Raw genomic sequence first — 24570 nt, 5'->3', positions numbered from 1 at the left:
TCTTGCAGGTATTATTTGAACCCACATCACTATAAGGGAACCATCTCCTGCTGGTATTATCTGAACCCACATCACTGGCAGGAACCATCTCCTGCAGGTATTATCTGAACCCACATCACTGGCAGGAATCATCTCCTGCAGGAATTATCTGAACCCACATCACTGGCAGGAATCATCTCCTGCAGGAATTATCTGAACCCACATCACTGACAGGAAACATCTCCTGCAGGTATTATCTGAACCCACATCATTGGCAGTAATCATCTCCTGCAGTTAATATCTGAACCCACATCACTGGCAGGAACCATCTCCTGCAGGTATTATCTGAACCCACATCATTGGCAGTAATCATCTCCTGCAGTTAATATCTGAACCCACATCACTGGCAGGAACCATCTCCTGCAGGTATTATCTGAACCCACATCATTGGCAGTAATAATCTCCTGCAGTTAATATCTGAACCCAAATCACTGGCAGGAACCATCTCCTGCAGGTATTATCTGAACCCACATCACTGGCTGGAACCATCTCCAGCAGTTATTATCTGAACCCACATCACTGGCTGGAACCATCTCCTGCAGGTATTATCTGAACCCACATCACTGACAGGAACCATCTCCTGCAGGTATTATTTGAACCCGCATCATTAGCAGTAACCATCTCCTGCAGGTATTATCTGAACCCACATCACTGGCTGGAACCATCTCCAGCAGTTATTATCTGAACCCACATCACTGGCTGGAACCATCTCCTGCAGGTATTATCTGAACCCACATCACTGACAGGAACCATCTCCTGCAGGTATTATCTGAACCCACATCATTGGCAGTAATCATCTCCTGCAGGTATTATCTGAACCCACATCATTGGCAGTAACCATCTCCTGCAGGTATTATTTGAACCCGCATCATTAGCAGTAATCATCTCCTGCAGTTAATATCTGAACCCACATCATTAGCAGTAACCATCTCCTGCAGTTAATATCTGAACCCACATCACTAGCAGGAACCATCTCCTGCAGGTTTGATCTGAACCCACATCATTGGCAGTAATCATCTCCTGCAGTTAATATCTTAACCCACATCCCTGGCAGGAACCATCTCCTGCGGGTATTATTTGAACCCGCATCATTAGCAGTAACCATCTCCTGCAGGTATTATCTGAACCCACATCATTGGCAGTAATCATCTCCTGCAGGTATTATCTGAACCCACATCATTGGCAGTAATCATCTCCTGCAGGTATTATCTGAACCCACATCACTGGCAGGAACCATCTCCTGCAGTTAATATCTGAACCCACATCACTGGCAGGAACCATCTCCTGCAGGTATTATCTGAACCCACATAACTGGCAGGAACCATCTCCTGCAGTTAATATCTGAACCCACATCACTGGCTGGAACCATCTCCTGCTGGTATTATCTGAAATGACATCACTGACAGGAACCTTCTCCTGCACTTATTATCTGAACCCACATCACTGACAGGTACCTTCTCCTGCTGGTATTATCTGAAATGACATCACTGACAGGAACCTTCTCCTGCACTTATTATCTGAACCCACATCACTGACAGGTACCTTCTCCTGCAGGTATTATCTGAAATGACATCACTGGCAAGAACCATCTCCTGTAGGTATTTTCTGAACCCACCTTACTGACAGAAACCATCTCCTGCAGGTATTATCTGAACCCACATCACTGGCAGGAACCATCTCCTGCAGGTATTATCTGAACCCACATCACTGACAGGAACCATCTTCTGCAGGTATTATCTGAACCCACATCACTGACAGGAACCATCTCCTGCAGGTATTATCTGAACCCACATCACTGGCTGGAACCACCTCCTGCAGTTAATATCTGAACCCACATTACTAGCAGGAACCTTCTCCTGCAGGCATTATCTGAACTCACATCACTGTCAGGAACCATCTCCTGCAGGTATTATCTGAACCCACATCACTGACAGGAACCATCTCCTGCAGGTATTATCTGAACCCACATCACTGTCTGGAACCATCTCCTGCAGGTATTATCTGAACCCACATCACTGACAGGAACCATCTCCTACAGGTATTATCTGAACCCACATCACTGACAAGAACCATCTCCTGCAGGTGTTATCTGAACCCATATCACTGACAGGAACCATCTTCTGCAGGTATTATCTGAACCCACATCACTGACAGGAACCATCTCCTGCAGGTATTATCTGAACCCACATCACTGGCTGGAACCATCTCCTGCAGGTATTATCTGAACCCACATCACTGACAGGTACCTTCTCCTGTAGGTATTATCTGAAATGACATCACTGGCAGGAACTGTAGTGTCTAGCGTTATGCAAATACATGCAGACACGGGTTGCTGCTCACAGCTCCTTTATTTCTCATGCTTCTTCTGTGTGAGCTAACGGCTAACTGCCGTTCCTAGCCACCAGCTCCTCCCTTTCCGCCCGCCCTCGTCCCACCTCGGGCTGGTCCTAGTGCCCTGCTACTGTGGTCACTGTGGACGTCATCACATCTCCCCCTCTGTAAACAAAACACACACAAATCAAACAAAACACAGCAAACTGTTCGCACCTTCTTCATTCTAGTCGTCAACTGTCTGTTTATAGTTCTTCATTCAGGCGAGACGTTTTTTTTGTGGTGACCCGTCTGGGTCACGCCTGAAGATCCTGACTGTCAGGCTCGCGCTCGTCAGTGATCTCTATCAATGCCTGACTGCGACTTGGTAGTGTCTCTGCTTCTCCTCTCTCTAATCTTGGTTCAGTCAGTAGTTCCTTGACATTGGGACTGCACTTCTTAAAGTACGTCACATTGCGGGTGAGTCGTCTTCCGTCGACCACCGCAGTGATCATAGTTCAGTTTTGTTGAAACGCTAGACTGCATCACAATATTACATCTCCCCCTTGTTAACAAAATAAACTTAGCGTCCAACATGTTTATAGTTCCTCAATCAGCCACACAGGTCTGCAGGCCGCCTGTTTAAGCTATGGAGATGCATCTCCATTTCCTTTGTGTGGCTTTCTGTCGCTTTGACGAGAACATCTTTTACTACAGGAGTGCATCTTTGGAATTGCGACACGTCTCGCGTGGTCTTCTTGTGCTCAGGTTCGTGGTGGTTTCCAATCAGCTTCTGGGTGATCCACTTATCTTCAGTTTCTGAGGTGAACGTGAAAAGCTCAGCTTGATGTCGGCAGTCTGTCTTCCTTTGTGGCTCTTGTTTGATTGACGCTCGATCTCCTTCATGAGGGGATGTTGTTCGGGTTCTCTTCCGAGCACCCGCATATGATTTTACTTCTTTTTGTCTTGTCCTGTCGAGGGCAGCACTGCCCTCCTGTTCAAAGTCATGTATACCAGACGGTGAGGCGCTATCTGAAGAGACCATCTTGGTTTGGTTCGGGGACTCATTCGCGGCCTCTGGTTGTCTCACCCACTCCCACTCACATTTGGGACTGGTGAACCCTTTGACTGTCTGGGCATGTGCATGTTTCTCTCTCATCTGATGATGATCTGTCTCTGTTAACACGTCTGATTTTACTTGCAGAGTTACTGGATGGTCCTTTCCCCTCCGGTGGGTAATGCCCACTATCTCGGTTTTCTTTCTGTAGGCCCTTTGGGTCAGCCTCGCTGACCCTATCAGGGGTGAAGGTATCTTGTTTGTATCTTGATGTACCTGCGACTGACATGACAGGTTGTCTTGTGGAGTGATTGAGTACTGAGGGACATTGGTGTGAGATACGTTACTCTTGATGGGAATAATGTCCTTTGGTTCTGGGGTGTGTTCAGGTGGTTGACGCCATGGCCGTCGTCGGGACCATGACTCAGTCGACTCAAGGGATCGAACAGACGTGCTTTCTGAATCAGAGGAGTCTTTTGTCGATGTCCTTTGATACCGTTCCTTTGAGTGTGTCTTGAATGGAGGATTTCTGAAACAGGTAGGCCGTGACGAGCTGCTCCTATAGTCGGAGTTCTCTGTGGGATGTTTCTCCGGGTACCTTTCTCGAAGTGACTTCGGTGTCATCTTATTGGAGAGGTTGTTTGATAACCACATATTTATTTCTTGTGTTTGACCACTTGGTATTGTGTCTCTGCCTCTCTCGTGTGATGATAATGGCCTCCTCTCAGTTTCTTCATTGTCTCGGATGTCGTGGATGCGTTCGTATTCCTCTTCCCGGTGTCTGAGTGGATCAGTCCGTCTTATCCGGTTTGCTTCTTCTTCCTGCTTGTTTTGTGCACTGACATCTGGGTTACGGGTGTGATCATGTACCGATTTCCAGTGTTGACGTGACTGGTCCAGTCTTCTATAGTTTGCCTTTCTTGCACATTTGTTGGGCAGGCTGTCATCTGGTCCATTGGTGCGATCTGTCCCACTTGACACTTCATCTGCTTCATAATCGCTTGCACCATATGTTGAATGACTCCTTGAGGTTAGATAACTCCTTGAGGTCGTGTCAGTGAAGCTGTCGCAATCCTGGATCGTCCCGGTCTTTTGTGTTGTTGACTCAGAGTACTTCATGTTACTTTGTCTCTCTCGTTGTCTTATCTCTGATCTGTCTTCACCCTCCCTGTTTCTGGTTTTGTTTATTTCTTGGGCTTCATTCACAGACTTTAGAGATGTCTCTTTCCTGGAATCTTGGTGTCTTGCACTTAGGTGCAATTCTTTTGATAGTTCTCTTGCTTTGACCCGCTCTCCACCTTCGGCCTTCCTGATTATTTCCTTTAGCGACAAATGCCCTCGAAGAATCTTGTGCTTTGTATTAGACCTTGAACAGCCTTCGATTACCCGGAGTCGAACTGTGTCTTCATTTGTAAATGTGTTGAAGTGACAGCATTGTACAACCGGGTGATGAAGTTTGGCAATGATTCTCCTGGTTCCTGCCGTGCTGTGTTGAAGGCGATGCGTTCATGATCCACGTCGTCCTTTGCGTTGAAATGGGCGCGTAGCGTCTCTTGGAGTCTTTCATAAGTCTCTGTGTCTTTTTCAGAAAATGTTCTGATTAAACGTCGGCCCTCATGACCCACCAACTGGAGCAGTAATATCAGACATTTTCCATCTCTTCGCTCACCGGTTGCGTCAAGAAAATCGTCCAGTGATTCCAGCCACCTGTTCCATTTAGGACCCAAACTCTGACTGTCAGTCTGTGTCACTGGGGGTGGCACTTCAATGTAGGGATTGGATCATTGTGTTGCTTTTCCCACCGCCATGAGGGAGGAAGATTTTGATCTGCTACGGTCACAGGACTGTTTCTTTTGCTTCCCGTCTTCTTTGCTGACCCTCTTCGGCCGCGATCCTTGGTCTAGTCGTTTCCTTCCAGGTTGATAAGATCCGCCGCTATCTCGGTATGATTCTGGATCATTTATTTTCTCACCTTCTTAATTTTAATTATTTCTCTTCGCGTAGCGTTAAATGTTTACTTTAATACTTTCCTTTGCTCGTGCTTGTTTTCTTGTACCCCTTGCATTTGCTCGGGCTCGTATGTGTTGACTCTTGTATTCGCTTGTGCTTGTTTGTTTATTTCCGTTGCATTCGCCAGTGCTTGTTTGATGCTTTCGTTGCACTTGCCAGTGTTCGTTTGCACTATGTGTTGCACTCGCCAGTGCTTGTTTGTTACTTCTGTTGCATTTGCCAATGCTTGTTTGTTACTTCTGTTGCCTTTGCCAATGCATGTATGTTACTTCCGTTGTATTTACCAATGCTTGTTTGTTACTTCTGTTGCATTTACCAATGCTTGTTTGTTACATCTGTTGCATTTACCAATGTTTATTTGCTGTTTGCCTGTTGCATTTACCGATGCTTGTTTGTTACACACATTTACCAGTGCTTATTTGCTGTTTGCCTCCTCTGCCTGACTTCAAGATGGCCGCCGATGGTCCCTCGCAGGGGATTGGACACTGCTGCCTGACTTTAAGATGGCCGTGCGGGAATCTCGTTTCTGGCGAGATTTCGGCCGTTTTTCTTTCTTTCTTCACCGGAGTCACATTTACTCGGCGTTTCCACTTACCGCTTGCAGCCTGGATCCACCGCTGGAGTCAACGGTCAGGTGGGGCAGCTTTCTTTTACTTTTGCCGCCGGAGTGGGCTCCCGGTGGGCACTTTCGATGGGACGCTCCAGCCTCTCCACGTGGGGCGAGCTCCTCCGTTTCTTCCGCCGCCGGAGTGGGCTCCCGGTGGGCACTTTTGGTGACGCTCTCGAGCCCTCCACACGTGGGGCGAGCTTCGCTCCTTCCGCCGCTGGTGGGCGCTTGTGCAGCACGCTCGAGCCCTCTACACGTGGGGCGAGCCCCGGGCGGGTCGATTACCGCCGGGTTGCTGGGGTGGACGCCTCTTCTATGGGGAAGTGCACCGAGTTAGCCGCATCCCTTACCTTCGTCGCCAGATGTAGTGTCTAGAGTCATGCAAATACACGCAGACACGGGTTGCTGGTCACAGCTCCTTTATTTCTCATGCTTCTTCCGTGTGAGCTAACAGCTAACTGCCGTTCCTAGCCCCCAGCTGGTCTCTTTCCGCCCGCCCTCGTCCCACCTCGGGCTGGTCCTAGTGCCCTGCTACTGTGGTCACTGTGGACGTCATCACAGGAACCATCTCCTGTAGGTATTATCTGAACCCACATCACTGACAGGTACCTTCTCCTACAGGTATTATCTGAAATGACATCACTGGCAAGAACCATCTCCTGTAGGTATTTTCCAAACCCACCTTACTGACAGGAACCATCTCCTGCAGGTATTATCTGAACCCACATCACTGACAGGAACCATCTCCTGCAGGTATTCTCTGAACCCACATCACTGACAGGAACCCTCTCCTGCAGATATTATCTGAAACGACATCACTGGTAGGAACCATTTCCTGCAGGTATCATCTGAAACGACATCACTGGTAGGAACCATCTCTTGCAGGTATTATCTGAACCCACATCACTGACAGGAACCATCTCCTGCAGGTATTATCTGAACCCACATCACTGGCAGGAACCATCTCCTGCAGGTATTATATGAACCCACATCACTGGCAGGAACCATCTCCTGCAGGTATTCTCTAAAACAACATGACTGGTAGGAACCATCTCCTGCAGGTATTATCTGAACCCACATCACTGGCTGGAACCATCTCTAGCAGTTATTATCTGAACCCACATCACTGGCTGGAACCATCTCCTGCAGGTATTATCTGAACCCACATCACTGACAGGTACCTTCTCCTGTAGGTATTATCTGAAATGACATCACTGGCAGGAACCATCTCCTGTAGGTATTATCTGAACCCACATCATTGACAGGTACCTTCTCCTGCAGGTATTATCTGAAATGACATCACTGGCAGGAACCTTCTCCTGCAGGTATTATCTGAAATGACATCACTGGCAAGAACCATCTCCTGTAGGTATTTTCTGAACCCACCTTACTGACAGGAACCATCTCCTGCAGGTATTATCTGAACCCACATCACTGACAGGAACCATCTCCTGCAGGTATTCTTTGAACCCACATCACTGACAGGAACCATCTCCTGCAGGTATTATCTGAAACGACATCACTGGTAGGAACCATTTCCTGCAGGTATTATCTGAAACAACATCACTGGTAGGAACCATCTCCTGCAGGTATTCTCTGAAACAACATCACTGGTAGGAACCATTTCCTGCAGGTATTATCTGAAACGACATCACTGGTAGGAACCATCTCTTGCAGGTATTATCTGAACCCACATCACTGACAAGAACCATCTCCTGCAGGTATTATCTGAACCCACATCACTGGCAGGAACCATCTCCTGCAGGTATTATATGAACCCACATCACTGGCAGGAACCATATCCTGCAGGTATTATCTGAACCTACATCACTGGCAGGAACCATCTCCTGCAGGTATTATCTGAACCTACATCACTGGCAGGAACTATCTCCTGCAGGTATTCTCTGAACCCACATCACTGACAGGAACCATCTCCTGCAGGTATTATCTGAAACGACATCACTGGTAGGAACCATTTCCTGCAGGTATTATCTGAAACAACATCACTGGTAGGAACCTTCTCCTGCAGGTATTCTCTGAAAGAACATCACTGGTAGGAACCATTTCCTGCAGGTATTATCTGAAACAACATCACTGGTAGGAACCATCTCTTGCAGGTATTATCTGAACCCACATCACTGACAAGAACCATCCCCTGCAGGTATTATCTGAACCCACATCACTGGCAGGAACCATCTCCTGCAGGTATTGTATGAACCCACATCACTGGCAGGAACCATCTCCTGCAGGTATTATCTGAACCCACATCATTGGCAGTAATCATCTCCAGCAGTTAATATCTGAACCCAAATCACTGGCAGGAACCATCTCCTGCAGGTATTATCTGAACCCACATCACTATAAGGGAACCATCTCCTGCAGGTATTATCTGAACCCACATCACTATAAGGGAACCATCTCCTGCAGGTATTATCTGAACCCATATCACTGGCAGGAACCATCTCCTGCAGGTCTTATCTGAACCCACCTCTCTGAGAAGAACCATCTCCTGCAGGTATTATCTGAACTCACCACTCTGAGAAGAACCATCTCCTGCAGGTATTATCTGAACCTCCTCCTACCTCAATCCACAGTAACCCTGTCCACCAGGGCTGTACTGGCCATACCGGACAGCGGGCATTTTTCCCGGGAGGCTGGAAGAGTTTGGTTGGGCAAGGGGCCGGTTTTCTTAGTGGGGCATGTTTTGCAGCTGTGTTGCAGTGTCCGACACCAATAACAAAAGCAGCAGGCAAGCATTTCCATCCTCCTGTGGCCAGGCAGTACTTCATGAGCTGGCTTGAGAATATTGCCAGGGCTGCTTTGGGTTCACATTCCGGCCCTGCCGTCCATGTCCTTCTGCTCCTTTCTGTCTTTATTCAACCATCCCAGTCTGAATCTTCATGAATCTGGTGCCTTCTCTTACCTGAGTCCACTGTAAACATGTCTACCTTTGGACCTACTGGCAGCACATTCTAGCACTAGAGGGCTAAACCAACAGGGACCCTCTCGCTGCCTGTGCAGTTCTAGCCAGAAGTCACTGTAACCATCTGACCCCCTACGTCTCTGGCTAGTGACACCCGGGCACAACATTGCATGCAGGAACCCGCTCTCTCCCTCATGAGACTCCCATCTGCCTCGGCCCTAAGCCTCTCCATCTTCGGAGGCTGATGACTGTGACATCCTTCCAAGGTCACTGCTCCTGTCTTGCATAGGGCATTGCACCTGAAAGTCAGTCCTGGAAAGATTTAGACTTCTTCAAACTGAGAACAGACCACACCATGAATGTTTTATCCGTGCAAAAGAAGCTCAACCCACTGAGGTATCTAATCTGCTAGGTAATATAAAACAATTGATAAGAGCACAGAAATTACACTTAATAGGCCAACTTTGCACATGCCAACTTTGCACATGACTTAACGATTCCTAGTTTTATGCAGTCCTGTGAGAAATTCTCATTATGTAGGCACAATCCTGTAAAGTTCTACCTTTTCAATTCGTGTGAAATGTTTGAAATGCTCACCATTTCAGCGCAATGCAATACTTTGCATATATATATATATATATATATATATATATATATATATATATATATACAAAGTATTGCATTGTATATATATGTGTGTGTGTGTATATATATATGTATGTGTATATATATATATATATATATGCACTCAAAAAACTATAAGTTTTAATGGTGTTATAGTTAGCTGGACATTTTACTCATACAAAACCATTGAAGTTCTGGGCACAAATCAACACTTTCTTGAACGATATGCTCAAAACAGATCTGGAAATCAGCTTCGTCAGCCTGGCGACTGAGCACCTAACAGCGAACCTAAAAAGTAGAGAAGAGAGAGAACTCTTAGACCTACTACTCACAGCAGCCCTTAAAATAATCCTAACGAACTGGAAAAACACAGCCAAAGCAAACTTCAAAACATGGATCAACTGGGTCACCTTCCTGAGAGGAGCCGACAACATTACAGGCACTTTCTCAAAAGAACATAAAGCCAAGCTGCACATGTGGGACCCGCTCGACGAGCTCCTGAGGAAGACCCAATAAAGGACAATTAAGGACAATAACGTGCGTGCGCACCCCCCCCCCCCCTCTTCTCCTCTTCTTCTTTCTTTTCTCCTCCAGTGGAGGGAGAACAATCGCGCTGCCACGAACGGACTGTCATAGATACGACCGCCACCATTGTACTCAGACCTGTATATATATATTTTTGTACGACCTTCTTTTGTATGCCAATAAAAATGTTCTAAATAATAAAATATAAAGTTCAGTGTAAAGAAATTGCTCCTATATAGTTAGTTGTACTAACTATATTTCGCGCACCCGCAATCCACAGCTGATGATGTCACATATTAGATCATTCATGACATGGTCAGTGACATCACTGATGACATCTCAAATGACATCACTGATGACATCACTGATGACATCACCCAGTGAATGTGGTTTGCTTCGTTATTTAAATATGCATTATATATATAGCAATTTGCATTGAAGAATAAGTGGATATATATAAATAAATATTTGGATGGAGGATTTAGTAGCAGTGTAATTGACTGTTTACTTGACCAATTTATAATGTCTCACTAAATATAGTGGATAGTGACTAAACTGTGTGAATATCTGTATCACTTTGTCAGTTGTTGTGTAAACTGATTCTACAGTTGGTTACTAGCTATGTGAAAGTCTATGTTAGTTATTGATTAGTTAACTGAGTATTTGTATGGGAGTGTGAAAGTGTGTGTGGTTTGGTGGGGGGTGTGTGACTGTCCAAAGATGTGTGAATAGTTGATTCAGTAGATAAATGAAGTTAAAACTACATGTTCTAACAGTTGTTTGGGTGAGTGAATCTCTTTATGGGTGTGGTGATGAGCAAATATATTTCTCGATGGTACATGTCCAACAAACTAGAAAAATAAAAGGCAGTGTATGTGTCAGTTGTTGAATATAAATAAGTATACATAAGACACAATGATTGTGTGAGTGACTGTATGGATAACTGTATACTTGTAATAATGATTTTATAATTCACTAAGTATGACTTACTATCTAAATGAATAGAAGAAGTGGTGTTTGTATAAGTGTTTTGCTAAGTAAATATGTAAGTATGGTCCATTGTTTGCATAAGTGAGTAGGATGACTTCATATGTGAATAGGATGCGTGCTGTTGTTTAATGTCGATATTGATGTATAAGTATTTTTGATAGTGTTCTATTGTTCATTGACAGCATGTATGAGTGAATCCATAGGTAAGTGATTAGATGTGTGTATATGAATCACTGAGTGGATTTTTAGATACTTGTATTGCTGTGACAATGGATTTAAATATGATACTCTGTATTTTACAAAGAGTGATGAAAAATTGTAATAGTGTTTGAAAAGGTGTATGTGAGTGTCACGTGGATGATGTCATCAGTGATGTCATCAGTGATGTCATTTGAGATGTCATCAGTGATGTCACTGACCATGTCATGAATGATCTAATATGTGACATCATCAGCAGTGGATTGCGGGTGCGCGAAATATAGTTACTACAACTTACTATATAGGAGCAATTTCAATGGTTTTGTATGAGTAAAATGTCCAGCTAACTATAACACCACTAAAACTTATAGTTTTTTGAGTGAATTTCAAAGGTTTTTTAAAAGCTAATTCCTAACTATATAACTCCTGAACCCTATGGTTTTTTCAGTGAATTTCAAAGGTTTTTTTAAATGCTAATTCCTAACTATATAAGGCCTGAAACCTATGGTTTTTTCAGTGAATTTCAAAGGTTTTTAAGTGCTAATTCCTAACTATATAAGGCCTGAAACCTATGTTTTTTTCAGTGAATTTGCAAGGTTTTTTAAATGCTAATTCTTACCTATATAAGGCCTGAAACCTATGGTTTTTTCAGTGAATTGCAAAGGTTTTTTAAATGCTAATTCCTAACTATATAAGGCCTGAAACCTATGGTTTTTTCAGTGAATTTCAAAGGTTTTTTAAATGCTAATTCTATTAGCGGATAACGTTTAAATATATTAATATCCTAGTGGGACCACCTGAGCAGCCCTAAGGGGTCAGGGTGTTTCTACCCTGCCCCCTTTTTGAGTTCTACACGTTTGTTTTTCTGCTTTCTTGTGCCTAATTCCTAACTATATAAGGCCTGAAACCTATGTTTTTTCAGTGAATTTAGGTGTGCCATACTTTTGTCATAAGTAAGACTGTTAGCGCTCTAGTTGTTCTTTAGAACACTCTGGGACATTCTGTCATTGGGCTATAGTTGGGCTACATCTGGCTGATATTTGTGCTACATTTGTTTTTTTTTTGTCTCTGGTGGCTATCTTTGGGCTACATTGGACTACATTGGGCTACATTGGGCTACATTGGGCTACATTTGGGCTCTAACATATATATAGCCCAATGTAGCCCAATATATATTTTTTCAAAGTAAATTTTCGTAAAAACCACTGGAGCATATATCTTGAGACATAGCAAAGGCACATCGGGCTACCAGTCCCTACAATTTTGCCAAGTTGGGTGGAAAACCATTCAGCCGTTCGGGCTAAAAGTGAGTCCAACCGCCCTATGAAAATTAACATGGGGAAAACACGTTTTGGGACCCCCCTTTTATCTCGGCCCCCGCTTGACGGATCCCCTCCAAACTTTCAGGGAAGGACCGGAGCGCCGCGAGGCAAAGTTAAGGAAAATTTCAGGAAGATTCCTCAACCGGCGCCAAAGTTATTCTCAATAGAATGTTGCGATTTCCCTATGAAAAACAATCCTAACTATATATACCTACTGGCTATCGCCAGTAGGTAATATATATATACGTATATGCAGAAAGAGAGAGAGAGAGTGAGAGATATTTCCCCCCCTGGGTGACTGGTTCGAGCAGAATGTTTTCTTGATAAGACATTTTCTGCTCGAACCAGTCTCTTGCGGTGCATTGATTAACTTTTCTGTGAAAGAATGCCCTTGCGAAGAAAAGCCACAAGATGGTGGGTAAAAAAATGTTATGCACGCTGCTTAATCTTTTAAAAGTGCTTTTTATGGGGTGTGGTGGGGGTTAGATCTCCCCCGATCTACATTAACCATTGGCCAAGGTGTATTTATGGCTTTTGTAGAGTTGTGCTCATGGACATCAGCTAAAAACTGTACTATTTTCGCACGTTTGATCCTGGTATTCAGCACAATCAACATACTTCCTTACTAGTTCTCCTGGGCTCTCACCCTTCATGAACCCTTTCAACCATTGCTACGATTCATTTCAGCCATTGTCTCTCACAAGCCTTGAACAAGCAGAGGCTTCTATTGGCCAACGAGTCCTTACCTCATTTCCTATGTTCAAGACTGCGTTTAAAGGTCTTCTACTACAAGAAATCCATAAAGGCAAATGAGCCAGGCCACCCCATGCTGCCCTAAATCAGGACTGCCACCCTATTCAAGGGGACCAATCTTGCAGTGTACAGGCCCTTTGACATTGGTAGAATACACCAAAGCACGTCTCCACTGTAGCAGAGGCACATATCTACTATTGAAGTAGTGTCCCCCCTTCTGTGTCGTCGTTTTGTGCATGCATGCTTATGGCCGTCTTGAAATGCTTGTTCTTTCTCATTAAGAAATAGCTCTCTAAGATGTCTACTGTGCACATTCTCGAATGAATGACACCTATTCTAAAATGATCTTTCTTATAGTGAAAGAAGAAACATCCTTCCAAGTTGGCAGCCTTGATCTCATTGTGAAATGATTTACAAATCACTTAACCCCTTCGCTGCGGGTGTTATTCCCCCGCAGCGCTGGGGGGGAGTGGTGCGCGCACAGCGCCCGCACCCTCATGACGAGCTGAGCTCGTCATGAGGCACGGCGCTCCTGTGCTCATGACGAGCTCAGCTCGTCACAGGTGCATTACCTGCCATGGAACGCTCGCACAGCAGGGGAATTCTCCCCGCATGGGAGCGTTCCACGGCTCATGACGAGCTGAGCTCGTCATGAGCACCGGAGCGCCGTGGCTCATGACGAGCTCAGCTCGTCATGAGCATGGGAGGGGTTAAAAATTTTTGACTCATCAAGGTGAGGCTGGCAGGCACGAGGGAGGCTTTGTTTTGTAGAACTTTGGAAGTAGAGGGTAAAAGGCAGTAGGGAGTCACTCATTTTACTGCAAGGTTCTGACGTCGACCACGCAAGGATAAAACTCATACAATCAAAATAGGGAAACATTGTTTACAATGCGGTGTTTACACCGCACTACCTTTACAACAATGCCATTACAACGCAAGTCGTTAATACGACTTGCACTGGATGGCGCTATTTGATAAGGAATATTGTAATTTTATATTCCAACACCTTCCCTACTGTTACGTGGGCTGGTTTTGGAATATAAAATTATAATAATCCTCAATCCGCGCACACCAACGCAAGTCGTTGTAACGACTTGCGTTGTAATGGCAGTGTTGTAAAGTACCGCAATCAAAAGATCGCGTTGTACTGACGTACATCCATCAAAATACAATGTGACCAAAATGCTCCTTGGGCAGGAGAATACAAACAGGGAGGAAGGCCATTAAATCAGGAGCAGGGAACTAAGAATGACAAGAATGCAATTGATTCATGAGGAAGTGCCTGGCCAAAATCAAACTCTCTATCGGGCACAATAGTTCATTTTCAATAGACTACTAAAGCAAGCCTAAAAATAGAGAGAGACAGGCGAAGGTGTGCCTGGCCTCTTTATTTCATTTACACTGCTGTGCTAGTATGCTCTGATCTAGGCCCATACCAGCTGCAGAGGCTTTTTTGTTTCACATGGACCTGCACACCACTCGTAGCATTGTCACTCAGTTGTGGCCAGGCTATTCCGGTCATCAGATTACTGCTGCAATGCCCCCAACCCGACTGGACCTTAATTGCTCCCCGGGCAGGTGACTTGTGGCCCCTCCACTAGACCTTTTGGCCTCATCACCTTCCTAGCACCTTCTCAGCACATTCATTAGATAAGGACCAATTATAGGCCCACCGAGCGGTTTATGATCAGATTCCATTTTTTGTCAGATTTGGTTTGGGTCTCCAAGCATTGCAGACACTCTCTTGCCCGTTGTTGTTACACATGTGGATTAACATCTCTCTGACCTACTTCTCAGGTTCCCAATTATCAGAGTCCTGATGATGAACCTGTATCCCTTTGAGGATCAAAATGCCATCGATTTTTACGAAACACTCATATTATGTACCTTATTTTGACTATACAGGTCATGTGCACTTTAAACCTTTTGTGATACACATATATTGCCACTCTTTTGTCTGTGTCACGCATGTGTGTTTTACCCCACTGGCACAGCTACTGATACATTTCTGAGCTTCATATCAGTTGCTTACTAGCTATTTTTTCATTGTTATTGTTTTTATGTCCTGCTTTTAATAGGGACTACTGCCCTTTTTCTTCCTTTGAAATACCCCAGGTCCCTAGCAATCCCAGGGTCTGCCATGTGTATGATGTATGCTTCAGCAGCTTCTCTGTGTAAAGAGGCTATTTACAGATGCTGTTGCCTGAGCTGGATCTTCAAAGGGGAACTTCAGTTATTATGAATTGGCAGTCACAAATAAAGTACAGGTTATTTCCAAAATACTCAGTTTCAAAGTCTCTCTCTCTCTCCCTCTCTCTCTCTCACACACACACACACAGATCCCCAAACAACTCATCTAAATTCTTCCTTCACCTATCCCTCCTTTGACTCATCCAATACTCATTGTATCCCCCTAATCCATTTCTAGAGATTCTACCCTCCTCCATCTCTCCTTATACTCATCCCAAACCTCATCTTACTACAATGATGTCCAAATAAACACTTTCTTAGACTCTTCCCTCTTCTATCTCCCCATTTTCCTTTTAAATCCAACTAACAGATCCACATGTCCACTGCTAAAATTAACTCATATTTCACTATACTAATCCACCACTAATCCTTACTGGGTTCTGGAGTAACGTGCTACACACCGAAAAGCACTTTGACACCTCGTCAGGGGCAGTAAGCGCTAAATAAATACGATTAAAGTACAATACTATACTTTGCACGTGACCTGCACCTAAGCTTGAGCAAAACATTCCACTAAAACGTGCGAAAACTACCCAAAAGGACATTGCTTGTAAGTAGAAATGATTTGCTGCCGGTTTCACAAAACTGTTCTGCCTCGCAAAATTCCTTCGAACTTCCTTGTTACCTAGAAGGTTTTTTAAAGTTTTGTCATTTCGTAGTGAGCCAATGTGTTTAAGGAACTGCAGCCTAGCGCCAGAATTCTGGGTTATAATTATAATAACAGAATAGGGCAACCCAATATTCCCACGGAACTGGGTATAATCAATAACATAAACAAAAAAGTTCCTGAAGGAATTATTTCAAATTATTTATCAACTTATGTTTTTCAAAGCAGGGATAGTTAGCAGTTGTTTCAAGAAAGTAATTTCATTAACAGGCAAGCTACTAGACTTCAAATAGCATTTTATGTATGTTCTTACTGCCTGTTCTATAATTTTCTGCTGATGAGTGGTGTCATTCTGTGCGCTGCCTTGAAGTAAAATTGCAGTCCTTCTTCTATTTCTGTGAAACGTCCCGGTTTTTGGCTTTAAAATTCTGGTCACCATAAGCTGGACCCCCTAGATCAGAGTCAAAGGTGGAAATAGTGCTAGGAGCCTGCACAGCTGAAAGCATGGCGTAGCTTTCATTGGTGGAGTAGGCGCAGTGGCACCGGGCCTAGAGACCTGAGGGGTCCACAAACCCTGATTATTGTTGTATATTATAATTCAAAGAGCAGCCAAGGGGACATTCCCTTCCCGCCCCAGGGCCCATGGCCCATGTCCCCCTGGATATTGGCGGGAAGCTATGAAATTCTGCCACTCAGGTGTCTAACAGCAGCTTCACCCCTTCCCCCACTCCTCGCAAGCCCCAGTGGTAGGGCGAGTTTCAGGGGCCCCCCTCCACCACTGTGTACGGGTGGTGGGACTCTGGCCTATCTCCTGACGACTGGGTCTGGAGTGTGTGGGTGCAGGGGGTGGGTGAAGGGGGCGCCTCCACGTACTTTGCAGGGGGGTGGGGGTCCAGTTTCGTTACGTCACTACGTCACTGCTGCCACAGGTGCGTATTTTGAGAACCGGACTCTAGTGGACATTGTGAGAGCTTGCAATGCTGTATGCAACTTTCGCCGCTCGTGTTCCAGGTTCGGTACTTTTCATCTGTACCACATCGATAAGCACATTTCTACCAAAGGCCTAAACATGCTCCGGTTCTCAGGGTGTGGTGTGCAAGAACTCTCTCCTCCGCCTCTCTTGTTGTGTGCCTGAAGGGCAAATATTCCCTTCCGCCGGATTTTGACAATAAATAAAATACTCCTTTCACACCCGGAGTTCATCTGACAGCATTAGGGGATTGTGTAACCGCGGCTGATCCACGTGCGCACACTGCGTGGGACGGTGGCCCAGAGCAATGACATCATTGCGACTGGCGCCTCGTTCCCACCATTAGTCCCCGGTGTCGGATTACTTCCGGCTCTGGGGAACTTCTTATTCAATTATAAGGCACCCAGGCGAGGGAGGCTAAGGGTATAACAATTAACCCGTCTCCTTTCTAGGCCCAGCCCAGCATCCAGGTCTCAGGCAACAGAAAAACAACGTTGTTGTTGCACCCATGCTTGATCTCTAAGATTGGTGGGGGTGGGGGGGTATGCTTCAGATTTTCCAACAATCAGACTGGCATGTAATATTGTTACATACATCGTAGGACAAGCAGGGTGCATGAGAGGGGCATGAGGGTCAATGGAATAGGAGGTGACTGCTAATTGGTAGGAATACTTACAGAGAAAACACAATATTATGTAAAATAATCAACATTTTGAGGACTTCAGAACAGAGAGGGAGAGAGTGTGTGTGCATTGTTGTCTGTGTGAATGTAAACATCCCTGGTGAAATCCGACTGACCTCTCTCAATACTCGACTGAAAGCACATGTACTCAAGTATTTATCAAAAATACAATTATTAGGGGGGTGTTACTCCCCAACCCCTCCCCCCCGAAGCGACGCCCCTGCTCCCAACAATGTAAATAAGTGTAGCATTAAAAGACATATGGTATGGCGTAGCAAGGGCATGCAATTGGCCTTATTGCAAGGAATGAAAATGGGCATCATATCCTTCCAATAGAAAAAGAAAGTTTTAATTGATGTACAGAGGGCCACCACAACCCTTTGCCCTGGTGTCACTGCACCTGCTACATTGGTAACGACGCCCCTCCATGCGTACCCAAAGTCTAAGCCTGATATGGATAAGTGGAAGCGACATGCAAGGGTATGGATAAAGATAAAGGCAAGAGTATTGGTAACAAATAGAGATAGAGTTATGGTTAAGGTTCGGGGTAGGGCCAGTGAAAATTTTAAATATAGATTGATGGCGTCATAATAGTGGAAATGTACATGACAATGTAATGGGAGGGGTGGTAGTGGATGGAGAGGTAGTGACAAATATTCCACACTCTGTTCATCAAACGACTAACGAAGTGAAAGCATATGGCGTCTACGTGTTGAGCCTGTGTTGGCCGTGTGTCAAGTAGAAGGTATAAATAGGTCTGAGCTTGAGGGATGTGCTGGACGTCCAGCTCTGGGTGGGATGTGGGCAGTGTTTGAGAGTGAAGCACACATTGGAGCTGGCATCATTGTATTGGTGAGTTTTGATGATGCTATTAGCTATTAGTGATTAGAGTCAGAAGGGGCTTGATGTAGAGGTTGAAAGTGACAGGGGCAGGATAAATCCTGGCGGACTCCACAGGTGATAACACTCGTTTGGATCGAGGAGGCCCCACGTGAATGAGCAAGTGCGAGTTGGAAGGGGAAGGACGGAAGATGAACTAGTGAAGAGCGATGCCTATAAATCCTCTTTGAGACTTCACTCCTGCACTCCTGAAAGGTGCTAAAACACATCTCTCTACGAGATGATACATGTAACCAACCGCTGTAAGAAGCATCCTTTGCCACCCTCGGCCTCAGGGCCTAGCAGCATGAGGCTTCTTGGCAAAGCTCATCACTGACATACCCAAGCTTCAATCATCCGCAGTGTGGCCTAACGGCCAGAGCTACCGTCTTTGGAAGAGGGGAAGCAGGCTGAAGTCCTGGCGTCGGCTCAACATACTGTAATTCGGGGCAAATCACTTAATTCCCTGTACCTTAAAAAAATGGAAAATAAATCGGCCTTGTGTGATTTAATGTAGTGCTCAATATAAAGTGCTGTAATGCCCTTGGCCAAATATGAACAGTATGAAGTACCAAAAAATGGAAAAAAAACTTCGGATCCCCTCCCCAAATGCGATAGGTGTGCACCATACCCATTACCTAACAATGCCATTGAGCCTAAACTGAGAGTACGCAGAAGCCAAGGGTGCAGAAGTGCAAGAGTTTGGGGGCAGAGAGAGCATATATTGTCAGGCTGTATATCAACCCATATAGTCACTAGTTTCAGGCCCACCGACTAACCAGTGACCCTGGAACACAAACGTGTGGCATCTGATTTAATGCACAGCCCACCCAGGTCTCTCTTTACACAAATGAACGAATTCCAAAGGAGGCAGAAAACTGCCTCTTTTCTCCATACCTTCGACAGCAGTAATGGAGTGACACTGTGCAATGTTTATAATTTTGCCCGCGGTGCACAGCAGAAAGCATAAAATGTCAATGTGCCTGAGCAAAGTAATTTCAAATGTTAGTACTTCGCCCTCACGCGAAATAACTGAAATTTAGCAACATGTAATTTATATGTAAATAGCAAACAGCAATTTCAAAGAGGAGGAATCTTATTTTAGCCGTTAGTCTGGTGAGTTCCTGCCTCACCCTCTATGGTTTCTTTCATATTCTATTTTTTATAGCAGGTAGCCATCTTGTTGCAATGCGCCCGCCTTTCCATCACAAGAAGAGATTAGGAGACGCATTTGTTTTTCAGTACACATTCTTTAACACAGGTGGGTTATGAAGAACACCCATTTATAAAGTGAAAAATCGTCTAAAAAATATATACATATACAAAGGGGGCGATTTACAAGCCCTGTGTGCAACTTCTGTGACGCAGCGCGGGGTGAAGCTAGTGCCATGCTGCGACGAATTTACAACGTGACACATCTAGGGAGATGCGTCACGTTGTAAAGCCCTGCGCCACATTAAACCTGCATCAGGTTTAATGTATGCAGGGTGGGCGTTCCATCAGAAAAAGCCTCGGAAAAGTGACACAGTGAAATCTACAAGATTTCACTGTGTCATTTTTCCGGCACTGCTGCATAAAAACCCTACGCCTGCTTGAAGCAGGCGTAGGGCGTGACGCAGCATGTTAGGTATGGGCAGCCTCTGAGCATTGCTGGAGTTGCTTCGCGCTTGCAACACGACTCCAGCAATGCGCCACCCTTACACCATCAGATGCGTCAAGCATCTGTTTATCCTTGCCCCCTGATGCGCTTCATTGTAAATGCCGCGCATCAGTGATGTCGCAAGGGTAAACTTGTGTGATGCATCTTATCTGGCGCATCACACCTGGCGCATCCCTGCTGATATGCAGGGATGCGCCAGTCCTTGCAAATCTGCCCTAAAGTGCGCTAGCCAGAATGGGGATTTTGACTGATCCCGCCTGGAGGGAGGAAACTCCACCGCAATGCGTGGGCAGCAGGGGCGTAGCTAGAGCTTGTGGCGCCCGGGGCTATCCCTCAGATTGCCGCCCCTTAGGGGGGAGGGGGAACGGGGGGGAGGATAGGGGGTGCTTGGGAAAAAGGACGGTGAGCACTTTTGAAAGATGTCAGAGAGACACGTAGTATTGCTGCTAATAGTTACCTCGATCATGCGAGTTACATGCACATACATGACACGGTCCAAGGCTACACAGTTAAATACACCGGTGACCGGCAGTACAAAGAGAGCACACAGACTGCCACCCTGCAGGATTTCAGGAAGGGCCTAAAAACATGGTTATTTGATTAACGTCCCTCAGCAGAAGCATTGCCCCCACCCCACAGTGCCTAGATAACCTCACAGGTGATATGTAGCCCTATGCAAATCCTGTTTGTTTGATGAATTGACACCTGATTTCCACACATCGTTTGTGCGCTATATTAGTTTTATCTGTAAAAATGTATGTCTGTGCAAGTTAGAAATTACCTGCATTCACTGGGTTCTATACTTTATGGAATGTTCTCCGACACCCCACTATACAACAGACGGCAATGTCTACGTTTCTGCAGTTGCAGGGCAATGCCTGCAATGTTCAGCTCATGGTTTGTGCACGTGGAGGGGCGCAGCTGGCACTGGAAGTACAGCTAACAACAGCAGGCCGGACATAAAGGAAGCATAGCTGCCAAGGTTTCAGATTGCTAAGTGTGACATTTTGATAATGTCAGCGTAACTATGAGTGACATTTCAACAACTATGAGTGACACTTTTTTCGCAACTAAAATCAAGCAATAAAAACAGCGGAAACATAAATATCTGAAATTACACCCATTTGAGCAACGAGAAACTGTAAGAAGATTGTTAAACGACTGCAAAGCACTGGAAATGGAAGGGTACACGCGTACCTTAGAGGTCACAACCCCTCTGCAGACTGTAATTTATCTCAAAAAGACACACTGAGCAATTTGATAAAAATGAATTAGCAGATAACAGCAAGGTGTGCGGTGCCGACCGTTATTTATTCACAACCTGAGGCTGAACTTGTATTGCTAGTCTGAGCAATTAACACTGAGACACAATAGAGTATGGGGGTGCATGAAAGCCTCAGGCAGGGCTTTAAGCGGACCGGGTCTCTCACAATCTTTTCTCCTTCTGTCCCTCCTGGATTCCTACATTTGCTTCGTACTTTTATTTACACCCCTTCTTTCCCTCTTTGACCCTTACCCCTCCCCTATTCCTCTTGCCTGGTTCCCTTATTTACACAGACCCCCTCTCCATGATAGGACAGCCTCCGCCCCTCTCGGCCCCTATCCCTTTTCTCTAACCCTTCCTCCCCTCTCTCCTTCTATTTTCCAGTTCCTTGCCTATTTCTCACCAAATCTTCCCCCTCTTGCCTCCTCTTCTGTTTCCCTCCCACTCACACGGTCATTCTTTTCTCACTTCTTTCCTAATTCTTTCCCTGTATCTCCACCCTACCCTTCCCTCTCTCACGTCCTCAGTCCTTCCCTTCTCGCCTCCTTCTCTCTTTCTTACTCTCGTTTTCTCACACTTCTGTCTGCAGTCATCATGTCCCCCGGACCAGGAAGACTCCCCTTGTCTCCTTTACACTCTCCTTTCCTTCCCTCTTCATTCCATTGCTCTCCCCTTACATTCTTTTCGTCATTTTCTTTTACCCCAATCAGCCCCTCCTGCTTTACTTTTCATTTTCTCCCCTACCCTTCATTTCCCAACTTCTTACAGCACCAACCTTCCACTCACCACTGTCCCAAACCTGTGTCTTATTCCGATCTCCATTTCACGCTCTCCATGCCATTATGTTTCACCCTCTTCAATTATCTCACTCCCCCATCATCTTCCTTGTTGCTGCTGGTGCTTTCTTTCCCTCTTCCATGACTTATCATCTCTTGTGCCCACTCTCTTCCTTCTGCTCGCAGCAGCCTCTCCCTGAAGGCTGCCTATTTCTTTACTTTCTTTTTCTATTTAGAGTCCTCTTTGGTACATCCCATCTTGCCAGTCACCAGTCTTCTGTTCTTTTTTATTTATTTATTTATTTATGCATTTTTCTATAGCGCGGACTTTACCCGAAGGTGTCAGAGCGCTTCACATTAGGAACAGAGATGAAACATAATGAGAAACATTATAAAAGAACAGATTGCAAAAACATGCATTACTTACACAAGGTAATAGTGACAATTGTGAGCAAACAAAATACATGAGGTAGTAAAAACTGTGAAATACATGAGGTAGTAAAGTTAGTATTCATTATTTTATCCCCCAAAGAGCGTGTGCCTCTGCAGACGGCACCGTTTTAAAAATCGTGTATTTCTGCAGCAGCATGGTGTTAATAGAAAGTCGGGTGGCTGGAACTTACTTCAAGTCAGTTTGCCACCCGCTTTCTTGGTCCAGGGCTGTCTGTGCTCAGAGTCTCGACTGTCCTGGCGTCCGCTGCTGGAACCGCCGGTCACCGACTCCATAATGTGAGATCAGCTCGCCTCGGTAATGAGACAGCACACGACGGCGGCCTTGCATCTGTGAGCAGGAGGCAGGTGCTTCAAGCTCCATAATAGAGGTGGCGCCCGCAGAGCCAGGCCGAGCCGCTTCCTGCTCCAAAAACCAACTTCCCCGCCTTTGGAAGCAGGACGTGACGTGACGTCCGCCCACCGTGCCAGACTAATGGATGTGTCATAGCACTGCCTTAATGTCAGGATTTTATTTAATGCATTAAAGCGCGGACTTTACCCGAAGGTGTCAGAGCACTGTACAATAAAAAGGCCACCGCAACGGGGAACACCAGTGTCGCGCTGTTGCCACCCCTAAAACAGTGCCGCCTGGGGCGGTCCGCCCCCCTCGCCCCCCCCTAGCTACGCGGGTGGTCCGGGGTTTCCAGATTTAGGACTACCAGGTCTACAAATACAGGTCCCGGTAGTCCTGGATCCTGAAACAATGGACATAAACCCACACTGATGAAGCTAAAGGCAGTGGGTCAAGGAACAGCCTGACACCCACGTCAGTCCACACAGCACCACAGGGCAAGCATGCCCAGCCCTGCAACCCCTCCACCCACCCCTGCCCTGATCTCTGGGCTCTGACCCACTGCAACTACCCCCACCACACCTGCCACTTACCACCTCCTTACTTGCCCATAACTCAGCCCAGAAAGAGGAACTCCAGGTGGAAAGGGAACAGGTCTCCACATGTCCACGTTATTCCCCATGCAGGGTGAAGTAACTTGGATTACCGATTTTTTGTTGCGTGGACCTAAACTGGAATCCGAGAGTGCTAAGTGGTTTAAGGGACACTGTTGGTTATGAAAGGGGTTGTTATATATTTTGGAGATATCTCTCTTGATCCAGTCTGGGTATACCACCAGGAAGAGTGGAATAATATTGTTCACTCTTACATTGTTATGCATTTAAACGTTGCATAGTAGAATATGGATGATACAACATTTGCAGATTTTTTTTTCTCCCCAGGGATATTTCCTGTTGAACTTATCCTTTTCTATAGGGTGTGAGGTGGGCACAGGGCTTGGTGTCTTACATTTTTTCATGATTGCCCAGGATCGACACCCCAATGGAAGGCCGAGGGAGGTTTGGGCACTCCTCATAATTTGTGATACTTATGAGTTTTTTCATTGTTGGGATGTCTTGTTTCATACCTGTGGAATTTAGTGTGCATACATTATTTATGTCATGACAAGGCAAACCTCTGATTTTATTCTGGCAATTTTGTAATCAATATTGTCAGTTGTGAAATAAATGCCTCCCTTAATAACCCCCACAGATCGAACAAATGTGGTCTCTTTCAGTATGCTGGGGGTCAAAATGTTTTTTACATTTATTGTTGTTTCCCCTCACACTTAGCAGAGGGCA

General features: G+C 45.4%; 1 long non-coding RNA gene across 1 annotated transcript in view; it reads right to left on the bottom strand.

The window, feature by feature from the left end:
- Positions 1 to 23328, bottom strand: part of LOC144824819 (uncharacterized) — a 43958-nt gene extending 20630 nt beyond the window's left edge. Inside the window, exon 1 of the long non-coding RNA XR_013609135.1 lies at positions 23070 to 23328. This is a non-coding gene — a long non-coding RNA (uncharacterized LOC144824819). The remainder of the gene's footprint in view (positions 1 to 23069) is intronic.
- Between the last annotated feature and the right edge of the window lie 1242 nt (positions 23329 to 24570).

Source organism: Lissotriton helveticus, chromosome 3_1, assembly GCF_964261635.1.
Source record: "Lissotriton helveticus chromosome 3_1, aLisHel1.1, whole genome shotgun sequence".
In the NCBI taxonomy this organism is placed as follows: domain Eukaryota; kingdom Metazoa; phylum Chordata; class Amphibia; order Caudata; family Salamandridae; genus Lissotriton; species Lissotriton helveticus.
This window is presented reverse-complemented; position numbering and strand designations above follow the sequence as displayed.